Source organism: Schistocerca cancellata, chromosome 7 (assembly GCF_023864275.1).
Source record: "Schistocerca cancellata isolate TAMUIC-IGC-003103 chromosome 7, iqSchCanc2.1, whole genome shotgun sequence".
In the NCBI taxonomy this organism is placed as follows: Eukaryota; Metazoa; Arthropoda; class Insecta; order Orthoptera; family Acrididae; genus Schistocerca; species Schistocerca cancellata.
In genome coordinates this window covers 369,483,320-369,496,318 of record NC_064632.1, presented here as the reverse complement: position 1 = coordinate 369,496,318, position 12,999 = coordinate 369,483,320, and the positions used below count along the sequence as shown (strand labels likewise).

Here is a 12,999-nt window from a genome sequence, read left to right as displayed (position 1 = left end):
GTCTTCATATGTTTTCATAATGTGTTTTAATCATTTGTCAAGATCTATGTACATTTTCCTTCTTTTTTGAAGAGGTAGGCCAATGGAATCGTTTTTAATTTCAAAAATAGCATTCACTGCCTCCTCCTTCAGCTTTTGAATCAGAAAATACACATTTGGACGGTTCTGATTTATTGAGGAGTTCAGTTTTCTATGCCAACCTTCGACAGCATTCGTCGTTCTGTGTCGTTGGTTAAAAGCATTCCACATTTCAATAGATATATTAGGATTTTCCACCCACTGATCAACCATAAAGACTGCAAATGTTGTAATCTTCTCTCCACTGGGCATTTGTTCCATGTTTAAAATCCACGCTTCATCGACAGTGTTAAGTGGAAGATGTGCCACTGCAGCACACATGCGACAAAACAATCGGACTTCCTCCCTTCCTGTTCTCTTCCGTTAATCCCAGTTCCTGTATCTTCTTCCACATACATTGGCTAAAGTGAAAATTACAACCGGAAAGTTGTGTTTCAGGGATCACTGAATTCATTGCTTTAATTGTAGCCATTTCAAAATCTAGCTCTGCAGTTTTTGGTGACCACCCAGATTTCAATCCAGAAAAAGTCTTCCATATGAATTTTGACTTTTGTCTGATAGCAAAGGAAATAAAACAGGAAATATCTTAGTTGCCTCTTCTGTACTTCCGACGTCGGCACGGATTGTGTACAATTGTTTGAACAGTTTCGAACATCTGTCAAATTTCCCATCCATAAGCACAGTTCCATTGTCACAAAGGATTTTCTCTGCTTCTTCACAAGCAAATACTAGAAGTCTCTTGCCTGAGACAGAGCCGTCATCAGTCTTCAAAAAACTATTACCTTCCGTTAATTTCAAAAGGTCTTCGCTAAGGTGAATTTCTGAACTAGAGCCAGTGTTCTGGGTTGTCCCAATAGCTCCTCTTCTCGCCTTATACAATTGAGTCTTGGAGCTGTCATAATTCGGAATACATGCCACGAATTCCAATCCTTTATCTTTCAAATCTTGAAATTCCTGCTTAAAAATTTGGGCTACAGGCACTTTCTTTTCTTCACGAACTCTTTTTTCTGCAATTATGTAGTCTTTTCTTTATCTCCACATCTGTTTTGTCAGGTGGACAAGAATGTTGCTGTTGAGCAACGATTTCACCATTTACAATTTTTAAACGGCCTTTGCACCTACTCCGTTCATAATTGACGCACATCCAGTTCGTATGTTCTTCATTTTTCCTATTAATACGGTAGCGATGACCATCCTTGATAAGACACGGCCTTCCTTTCGTTGTTGTTATCACTTCCATCGTGTTCACTGTAATGAACAGAAGTCGTATAGGAAAACGCACGGAACGAAAGCTATGGACGACGACACTGTCTGAGAAACGGTGACAAAACCTGTACTGAGGGTGAGCGACTGGGGTACCCAGTAAGCGATCCCGCGAACTGATCGTGACGGGCCTCGTACACAGTTGGTTTCCCCTGGCCTTGCGACAATGAAGGTATTCTGGCTGCAGAGCTTGGCTGAAACGAAGTTCCATCCATTTCTACTGTATGCCATTCTAAGTCAATTATGGCGCGATGTGCAACCAGGAAATCGAGTCCAAGAATAACGTCGTACCTACCGCTAACCACAAGAACTTCTACATGCACTTGGAAGTTAACCTCCGCCCACTTGGAATTTCAACACTCCAACACGGAATGAGTTTACACGCGTTACGGTACTTAACGTTCAATGTGGAACACTTAACTTACTTGTCCCAATACTCGCTTACTTGCAACGGACATTTGAGATCCGGTAATCATCAACATTTTACGTGATCTATTCCCCACATAGCTAGTCAGAAAAAAATCTGCCACTGCTTTCCTACATGCACTACCCTTACTGAGAGTCTGCCTGCTTAGTTGTGTTTACGCGCTTGCCTGCCATGCAGCGGGCCCGGGTTCGATTACCTGCTGGGTTGGAGATTTTCTCCGCTCATGGACTGGATGTTGCGTTGTCATCATCATCATCTCCTCATCTCCGGCAGTCGAGTCGCTCGGTGTGGCGTCGACTGCAATAAGACTCGCACTCAGCGGCCGAACTTCCCCGGATGGGGCCTCCCGGCTAGCAATACCATAGGATCATTTCATTTTATTTCTTACTGGCCGTTTAACTGCTGTCCACAAGAACTACCCTGTGACTGGAACTTTTGTACTGGTAAATATCCGAGGGACCAAATTTTTTACAATACCCGCACCGTCCCTGTCTGTAATCTTTTTGTACATGAGCCTTTCGTCCACACTGAAAACAATTTATGTCTCTATTAAACACTGTCCGACGTTCACGTGACCTAGTCGTTGACTTAATTTCCTCTAATGATCATGCAGTACCCATTGTGTCACTCAAATACTTAGGAAATTTCAAGTGAACCCTCAATAAAGCGTCAGGAGCCTTCTTCTTTGCTTTCCGCAAAATTACCCAGTTAACCCAAATGAAATGGCTCTGAGCACTATGGGACTTAACTTCTGAGGTCATCAGTCTCATAGAACTTAGAACTACTTAAACCTAACTAACCTAAAGACATCACACACATCCATGCCCGAGGCAGGATTCGAACCTGCGACCGTAGCGGTCGCGCGGTTCCAGACTGTGGCGCTTAGAACCTCTCGGCCACTCCGGCTTCCGAGTTAACCCTATCATCGTTCCTAAGCTCACATGTACCTACACTGGTTTTTACATATACGGTCGGCGAAGCTTCCAGTGTTGATTCACCCTGATTACGAAGAACCCTAGTAAGTTGTTACCCACAATATCTTGCCGTGTTCTTCTTCCGATATCTCTCTAGTAACCCTATCTGAAAGCCCTCAAATTTTTAGCCTCCCTCAGTTTCTCATTACACATAACATGTGCTCTAGCATCTCACGTTAACTTCGGTCTAGCAACATGTAATAAATTCTCGTTATTCCATGCCCGACTCCCCCCCCCCCCATCCCAGTTTATTGGATGCTGCCAAACTATAGAAAGTTCCTCCCCCTGTTCCCATGAAAACGGGTAACCAATTCCCTACCAGTGCCATTCAGGAGGAGGGGAGCGGGGAGGGGATTGTGATGACTGTTCCCTCTCCGCCGCTCTGAACTCATTTATCTCTATAATTTAGCTGTCTGATCCCTAAGTTGCTCAGTAACTTCAGCTGCTGAAAGTTCCTTCGCCGTGACTATAATTTAATGAAAACGAACGTGTACCCAAAGAATACAGAAATGATCCCGGCAAAAGAGAGGAAAAGGGACAAATCAGCACTTATTTCCTTTGGTGCGTGGCGCACCGTCGCCGTAGGTGCTCCATACTGCTGACTCCTAACACCATGAGGTCCGTCCTCCATGATGCCTCACTGGTGTTCCTGATACAAGAGTAAAAAAGCATGGGACTTCACTGCCCGTCGCCTGATTCGAACGTGGGTTTTCTCCTGGATGTGAGGGAGAGGTGGTGGGGATGTGTCCACAGATGGCTCCTGGTGACAGAACTTTTTTTTTTTTTTTTTTTTTTTTTTTTTTGGTTCATCAGTCTACTGACTGGTTTGATGCAGCCCGCCACGAATTCCTTTCCTGTGCTAACCTCTTCATCTCAGACTAGCACTTGCAACCTACGTCCTCAATTATTTGCTTGACGTATTCCAATCTCTGTCTTCCTCTACAGTTTTTGCCCTCTACAGCTCCCTCTAGTACCATGGAAGTCATTCCCTCATGTCTTAGCAGATGTCCTATCATCCTGTCCCTTCTCCTTATCAGTGTTTTCCACATATTCCTTTCCTCTCCGATTCTGCGTAGAACTTCCTCATTCCTTACCTTATCAGTCCACCTAATTTTCAACATTCGTTTATAGCACCACATCTCAAATGCTTCGATTCTCTTCTGTTCCGGTTTTCGCGCAGTCCATGTTTCACTACCATACAATGCTGTACTCCAGACGTACATCCTCAGAAATTTCTTCCTCAAACTAAGGCCGGTATTTGATATTAGTAGACTTCTTTGGCCAGAAACGCCTTTTTTGCCATATCGGGTCTGCTTTTGATGTCCTCCTTGTTCCTTCCGTCATTGGTTATTTTACTGCCTAGGTAGCAGAATTCCTTAACTTCATTGACTTCGTGACCCTCAATCCTGATGTTAAGTTTCTCGCTGTTCTCATTTCTACTACTTCTCATTACCTTCGTCTTTCTCCGATTTACTCTCACACCGTACTGTGTACTCATTAGACTGTTCGTTCCGTTCAGCAGATCATTTAATTCTTCTTCACTTTCACTCAGGATAGCAATGTCATCAGCGAATCGTATCATTGATATCCTTTCACCTTGTATTTTAATTCCACTCCTGAACCTTTCTTTTATTTCCATCGTTGCTTCCTCGATGTACAGATTGAAGAGTAGGGGCGAAAGGCTACAGCCTTCTCTTACACCCTTCTTAATACGAGCACTTCGTTATTGATCGTCCACTCTTATTATTCCCTCTTGGTTGTCGCACATATTGTATATGATCCGTCTCTCACTATAGCTTACCCCTACTTTTTTCAGAATCTCGAACAGCTTACACCATTTTATATTATCGAACGCTTTTTCCACGTCGACAAATCCTATGAAAGTGTCTTGATTTTTCTTTAGCCTTGCTTCCATTATTAGCTGTAACGTCAGAATTGCTTCTCTCGTACTTTTACTTTTCCTAAAGCCAAACTGATCGTCACCTAGCGCATTCTCAATTTTCTTTTCCATTCTTCTGTATATTATTCTTGTAAGCAGCTTCGATGCATGAGCTGTTAAGCTGATTGTGCGATAATTCTCGTACTTGTCAGCTCTTGCCGTCTTCGGAATTGTGTGGATGATGCTTTTCCGAAAGTCAGATGGTATATCGCCAGACTCATACAGGGTGTTTCAAAAATGACCGGTATATTTGAAACGGCAATAAAAACTAAACGAGCAGCGATAGAAATACACCGTTTGTTGCAATATGCTTGGGACAACAGTACATTTTCAGGCGGACAAACTTTCGAAATTACAGTAGTTACAATTTTCAACAACAGATGGCGCTGCAAGTGATGTGAAAGATATAGAAGACAACGCAGTCTGTGGGTGCGCCATTCTGTACATCGTCTTTCTGCTGTAGGCGTGTGCTGTTCACAACGTGCAAGTGTGCTGTTGACAACATGGTTTATTCCTTAGAACAGAGGATTTTTCTGGTGTTAGAATTCCGCCGCCTAGAACACAGTGTTGTTGCAACAAGATGAAGTTTTCAACGGAGGTTTAATGTAACCAAAGGACCAAAAAGCGATACAATAAAGGATCTGTTTGAAAAATTTCAACGGACTGGGAACGTGACGGATGAACGTGCTGGAAAGGTAGGGCGACCGCGTACGGCAACCACAGAGGGCAACGCGCAGCTAGTGCAGCAGGTGATCCGACAGCGGCCTCGGGTTTCCATTCGCCGTGTTGCAGCTGCGGTCCAAATGACGCCAACGTCCACGTATCGTCTCATGCGCCAGAGTTTACACCTCTATCCATACAAAATTCAAATGCGGCAACCCCTCAGCGCCGCTACCATTGCTGCACGAGAGACATTCGCTAACGATATAGTGCACAGGATTGATGACGGCGATATGCATGTGGGCAGCATTTGGTTTACTGACGAAGCTTATTTTTACCTGGACGGCTTCGTCAATAAACAGAACAGGCGCATATGGGGAACCTAAAAGCCTCGTGTTGCAGTCCCATCGTCCCTGCATCCTCAAAAAGTACTGGTCTGGGCCGCCATTTCTTCCAAAGGAAGCATTGGCCCATTTTTCAGATCCGAAACGATTACTGCATCACGCTATCTGGACATTCTTCGTGAATTTGTGGCGGTACAAACTGCCTTAGACGACACTGCGAACACCTCGTGGTTTATGCAAGATGGTGCCCGGCCACATCGCACGGCCGACGGCTTTAATTTCCTGAATGAATATTTCGATGATCGTGTGATTGCTTTGGGCTATCCGAAACATACAGGAGGTGGCGTGGATTGGCCTCCCTATTCGCCAGACATGAACCCCTGTGACTTCTTTCTGTGGGGACACTTGAAAGACCAGGTGTACCGCCAGAATCCAGAAACAATTGAACAGCTGAAGCAGTACATCTCATCTGCATGTGAAGCCATTACGCCAGTCACGTTGTCAAAGGTTTCGGGTAATTTCATTCAGAGACTACGCCATATTATTGCTACGCATGGTGGATATGTGGAAAATATCGTACTATAGAGTTTCCCAGACCGCAGCGCCATCTGTTGTTGAAAATTGTAACTACTGTAATTTCGAAAGTTTGTCTGCCTGAAAATGTACTGTTGTCCAAAGCATATTGCAACAAACGGTGTATTTCTATCGCTGCTCGTTCAGTTTGTATTGCCGTTTCAAATATACCGGTCATTTTTGAAACACCCTGTATATTCTACACACCAACGTGAATAGTCGTTTTGTTGCCACTTCCCCCAATGATTTTAGAAATTCTGATGGAATGTTATCTATCCCTTCTGCCTTATTTGACCGTAAGTCCTCCAAAGCTCTTTTAAATTCCGATTCTAATACTGGATCCCCTAACTCTTCTAAATCGACTCCTGTTTCTTCTTCTATCACATCAGACAAATCTTCACCTTCATAGAGGCTTTCAGTGCATTCTTTCCACCTATCTGCTCTCTCCACTGCATTTAACAGCGGAATTCCCGTTGCATTATTAATGTTACCACCGTTGCTTTTAAAGTCACCAAAGGTTGTTTTGACTTTCCTGTATGCTGAGTCTGTCCTTCCGACAATCATATCTTTTTCGATGTCTTCACATTTTTCCTGCAGCCATTTTGTCTTAGCTTCCCTGCGCTTCCTATTTATTTCATTCCTCAGCGACTTGTATTTCTGTATTCCTGATTTTCCCGGAACATGTTTGTACTTCCTCCTTTCATCAACATTTATTGATCAACTGCAAACACTGGTTGTTGGCCTTCTGGGTGAAGTTTGCTTCCGTTCGGCGGCGGCAAAGACGGCCGGCGGACGGCCACACGTGCGCCAGCTGCTGCGACTGTAGCTGCGCTGGTGTAACTGGAATCCGCTGCCTCCAAAGTGGCTCTACGACCTTGCTGGGCTGTACAGCGGTGGCTGGAACCACGTGCCGTGGGCCTCTGTTGTGATCGCGGCTGGGGGGTCGTGGCGCTGGCGGCGTCAGTGTTACAAACCAGTGCACTTTCTCAGCGACCATCCTTGAAGGCGGCTTATAAATATAAATGGTCTTTTTCGTATCTGAACTTAACACACTCAGAAGAGAGATAACAGTCCGCAATATTAATTATGTTTGATATTTTACAAACTTTGATTTTTTATGTACTTGCGCAAGGCATTGCTTTTTTACGTGCTTGGGCAAGGCATCTTTGTCCATTATGTTAATTATGACCGCGCTCTTGCAGATTCACCTTTTATGTGTATCGGACTTCGTATTTGAGATCAGCACCCGAAGACGTCGATGGTTTGTGCTGCACGACTATCTTTTCAATTTACGGATCCTTTCTTTGCCAAGCCAAGACACTCAACAATCTTACAAATAACTGGTGACACAAAATAAAACATACATGGATTAGTAATAATTATATTCTGAGATAGAAACGTTTAAAAACACACTTACATCATGTGATTATGAGTGCCGGTGATTGCAACTCGTGAATAAAATATTGAAATAATACAATGTTAATGGCGGTGTGCCACACACGCCCGATCTGTACAGGACCTATCAAACAAAAAGTAACCTATACTTTCGTCATCTGACGATCGTAATTCTTCCTCTGTTTTCCAGCGGCTGCAGGAAATGCTTGCATAGCCGTGGATTTCATCTATGGTTTTTTAATGCATCTTTATTTTTCAACTTGTAACTACGACTTTTTCCTAAATAACCGCTCAGCGTGCAAATGTGCCTTTAAACTGCCCCCTGAGTTGCGAGGCGAAACGTCACACCTGCAGGCGAGCAACTCACTTTAAATATGCAAACGTGTGTGAATTTCTTATGGGACTCAACTGCTAAGGTCATCAGTCCCTAAGCTTACACACTACTCAACCTAAATTATCCTAAGGACAAACACACACACCCATGACCGAGGGAGGACTCGAACCTCCGCCGGGACCAGCCGCAGCAACTCACTGTAAAGCACATTTCATTAATACATTTGCAAATACAGATACATAACATATACAATATACATAATATTTGCATGAAATATGTTTGTCTTTGAATGTGGCGGGTGCGCCTTTAACAGTCTTATGTTGGTACCGCGCTTGTATCAGTTCTATGTTGGCACTGCAGTTGTCGCTCATGGGCAGTCGCGTGTATTTCAGCAGTTGCGCCGCGGTTGCTTAGCGAAGTTCGTCACACGTCATATTGTTTATAATTATTTCATGCGTTCGTGTGCAGTACTGGTCGTTATGACAACATTTACCATCAAGAATTTGGTAATGTGGATTTACGTTTGAAACAGGTACAGAAACCTATAGTTACAACATGTGCTAACATTAAATTACAAGTTCCTTTTGTTCGTTGTCTCTTCCACACAGTGTTGTGCTTGTAATGTCTCTTTGTTTCACATATTATGTTTTTTGCACTAGGTTGTACGTCATCTGATAGAAGACTGCAAAATTCCCATTTTAGAGCATGAGTTCGTGAAGGCATGGAAGCAGGACCTCGGACGGCACGGTGCTGGCGTCGTTCCTCGTTCAACCAGGTAAGAGTGTCCGTCTTTTCCGAGGACGTTATGCTCCCTGAGGACCCGTCCAAAATACCTCCACCCGTAGAGAAGTCTTCTTCGCGTTGGAAGAAAGTGACCATAGGTACAGTAGGGAACCGGTTCTTGCTCTTCAGGTTTGTGGAGATGCAACGCAGTAAATGTCAATTTGTGATGCACTCAAAAGTGTCTGAGCACTTCACTATCACAGTTTTTTACGTGCTTTGCTTGTTAAGCGATACATAAATGTTAGTACACACGTAGACGTGACGTAGTACAAATGTTCACTGACATGTCTTTACACACAATTCATAATACGATTTTTGCATTTACAGTTTGTAAACAAATTCTCAAACACAAATAGTTCGTCGTGTCTCTATACATTACGTTATATGTTGAATAGTCTCCTTTTCTGTGTGTTGAATGGCCCACCAGTTTCTCGTGGTTACAAGTTTAGTGATGCACAGAGAACGTCCACAAATAGTTTCTGATACAGATCACATAACTTTCTCATTTGTTCACATTTTACAGTTACAGGTATTGTACACAAGTGAGCATACATTGTTTCAGTTTTACATAAATACCGATAAATGCGTGGAAATGCGTTACAGATAAGTTCCTTTACATAGGTACAAATACGTATAAAGATGTTACATTTTGGCTTTTACACAAATATCGCAACATATTTCTCGTGTTGTTTTACAAGCACGATTGGTTACATAAAAACATTTTCCAATAGATTTACATGAATTTTACAATCATGACAGGTTTAAATTTTGTGTTTTGCGCTGTGCAAATGATGTCACCTGAAATAAAAAGTGGTTAGACATGACATCTTAACACCAGCATTAAGACCAAGCACATATCTATTAATAGGCAAAAGCATGAGCTAACATAAGTCTAAAAAAAAATACTCGCGACACGAGTAGAAGTGTGCACCGTAAGCATGGCCTTAACTGCTTGTAAGTATGCATGTTCAGTGGTGAGATGCGTATCTATTCGGTTTCTGGATGAAAATGTCAGCTGTAAAATAATTAAGTCTTTTACGTCAATCAGTCGTTAGTAGTTGAATATTGACGGTGCAGATAGTCAATCTCGTAGGCTGAAAATATGTCTTCTTCAGATCTGTTTTAAAATTAATATATAATTTACTTTAAAGTTTTATGTGGCTACTGTAAGTATTCGAATCTCTTCTTTCCCCTTCTGCTACTAACACAAACAGCTGAAATGAAATTCTTATACTACGTAGCTTCTCTGTGGAAGTACTGTGAGGTACGTGTATTTGATACTTGGGTATAACTTAAGCATGATGTATAGGTGTGTCTATTGAAACGTCCCCTTAGAACAATTTATACAAGACTGTGCTTAACCTGACACACAATAATTTTAGCGCAACGCAATCTGACTATCAAAAATCCCTGCAAAAGAATGGCCCTGAGTAACATTAAACTATACCTTTCAGAAATCACTTACCTCACAAAAATCTTCGTTACTCGAACTACTGCAATACAGCGAGCGCCACTACTGCCAGCTAAATAAAAGATTCAAACTACGGAAGGCACTAACTACTGATAGGGATAGTTAGCAAATGAAAGATATTAATAGAGAACAAACAATGTACACTCCTGGAAATGGAAAAAAGAACACAATGACACCGGTGTGTCAGACCCACCATACTTGCTCCGGACACTGCGAGAGGGCTGTACAAGCAATGCTCACACGCACGGCACAGCGGACACACCAGGAACCGCGGTGTTGGCCGTCGAATGGCGCTAGCTGCGCAGCATTTGTGCACCGCCGCCGTCAGTGTCAGCCAGTTTGCCGTGGCATACGGAGCTCCATCGCAGTCTTTAACACTGGTAGCATGCCGCGACAGCGTGGACGTGAACCGTATGTGCAGTTGACGGACTTTGAGCGAGGGCGTATAGTGGGCATGCGGGAGGCCGGGTGGACGTACCGCCGAATTGCTCAACACGTGGGGCGTGAGGTCTCCACAGTACATCGATGTTGTCGCCAGTGGTCGGCGGAAGGTGCACGTGCCCGTCGACCTGGGACCGGATCGCAGCGACGCACGGATGCACGCCAAGACCGTAGGATCCTACGCAGTGCCGTAGGGGACCGCACCGCCACTTCCCAGCAAATTAGGGACACTGTTGCTCCTGGGGTATCGGCGAGGACCATTCGCAACCGTCTCCATGAAGCTGGGCTACGGTCCCGCACACCGTTAGGCCGTCTTCCGCTCACGCCCCAACATCGTGCAGCCCGCCTCCAGTGGTGTCGCGACAGGCGTGAATGGAGGGACGAATTGGAGACGTGTCGTCTTCAGCGATGAGAGTCGCTTCTGCCTTGGTGCCAATGATGGTCGTATGCGTGTTTGGCGCCGTGCAGGTGAGCGCCACAATCAGGACTGCATACGACCGAGGCACACAGGGCCAACACCCGGCATCATGGTGTGGGGAGCGATATCCTACACTGGCCGTACAACACTGGTGATCGTCGAGGGGACACTGAATAGTGCACGGTACATCCAAACCGTCATCGAACCCATCGTTCTACCATTCCTAGACCGGCAAGGGAACTTGCTGTTCCAACAGGACAATGCACGTCCGCATGTATCCCGTGCCACCCAACGTGCTCTAGAAGGTGTAAGTCAACTACCCTGGCCAGCAAGATCTCCGGATCTGTCCCCCATTGAGCATGTTTGGGACTGGATGAAGCGTCGTCTCACGCGGTCTGCACGTCCAGCACGAACGCTGGTCCAACTGAGGCGCCAGGTGGAAATGGCATGGCAAGCCGTTCCACAGGACTACATCCAGCATCTCTACGATCGTCTCCATGGGAGAATAGCAGCCTGCATTGCTGCGAAAGGTGGATATACACTGTACTAGTGCCGACATTGTGCGTGCTCTGTTGCCTGTGTCTATGTGCCTGTGGTTCTGTCAGTGTGATCATGTGATGTATCTTACCCCAGGAATGTGTCAATAATGTTTCCCCTTCCTGGGACAATGAATTCACGGTGTTCTTATTTCAATTTCCAGGAGTGTATTTACCTTAATATTCATAATTGACATCCAGTATTACAAATTATCAAAACTCCGCCATCTCTCTCCCCACATCCACCACTGCTGGCGGCTCACCTCCAACTGCGCAACGCTACGCGCTGTTCACATCCAGCTGCCGCTCTACAATGGCAGACAACAATGCAAACTAGCCACAGACTGCACACAGCACAGCCAGTGATTTTCATACAGAGAGCGCTACGTGGCGGCGGCGTTACCAATATAAGAACCTAAACAGCCTACTTACATAAAGAAAACATAAACAGCCTACTTACACTATCGTTGAACATAGCATGCTTTTAGATCACGGTGAGCATATAGTCCAATAGTTTTGTTTGTCTTAGGATGCTGCAGCAGATATGCATTGGGATGTGGAATGCTGATAATGATATAAGGACCGTCGTACAGCAGACGCCACTTCGCGTTGTGCCGCTGAGGAGCTGATGATTTATGGTGAGTACGCACAAATACCTTCATACCTATTCTGTACTGTTGCTTTCTTTTGACAGTGTGCGCATAAGATTTGTTTCTTCTATCGGCTTCCGCAGTCAGCGTCGCGTAAACTTCTCTTGCCTTTTCTTTGTGGGTTGCATGCTGAAAATAAAATTTAGGTAGTGGTGTTGTCCAATCTTTCTCTTGCTTACGATCGAACATGAGTTCACTTGGAGTGTAGGGAGTTTCATAGATGTTGAGGTTATTGTGTACCTCCTCGAATAACGACAAATACGTTGCCCAATTGGTATGCTTATTAGAAATGTAAGTCCTCATGAATCGGTTAACCTCACGAAACAACCGTTCAGTGGGATTACATTCTGGACTGAACCTGGAAAGTAAAATATTTTTAATGCTGTTGTCTTTTAAAAATTTTCTCCACTTGTATCCAGTATAGTATGCGGCATTGTCGGTTAGAATGGCTTTTGGTTTATCAGCGTGAGGGATGTAGTCACATGAGAAACGTCTGATGATGGTTGTAGCAGTAGCTGATCTTACGGCATACAGTTCAACGTGTTTGGTGAATAGATCATAAAATGCGAGGATGTATTTTACAACTCCAATGCTTGTGGGATGTGGACCACTTAGGTCAGTACTTACTATTTCTAAAGGTTCGCTGGGTAAAATGGAATGCAGATCAGTTATTGTGGATAAGTTCAACGGTTTAGATTTCTGGAAGATCACAC

The 12,999-nt window shown here is 44.2% G+C and overlaps 1 long non-coding RNA gene across 1 annotated transcript in view; it reads left to right on the top strand.

The window, feature by feature from the left end:
* The window catches only part of LOC126092020 (uncharacterized), a 510,940-nt gene extending 498,677 nt beyond the window's left edge, over positions 1-12,263 (top strand). Inside the window, exons 2-3 of the long non-coding RNA XR_007521296.1 lie at positions 8,647-8,762; positions 12,166-12,263. This is a non-coding gene — a long non-coding RNA (uncharacterized LOC126092020). The remainder of the gene's footprint in view (positions 1-8,646; positions 8,763-12,165) is intronic.
* The last annotated feature ends 736 nt before the right edge of the window (positions 12,264-12,999 follow it).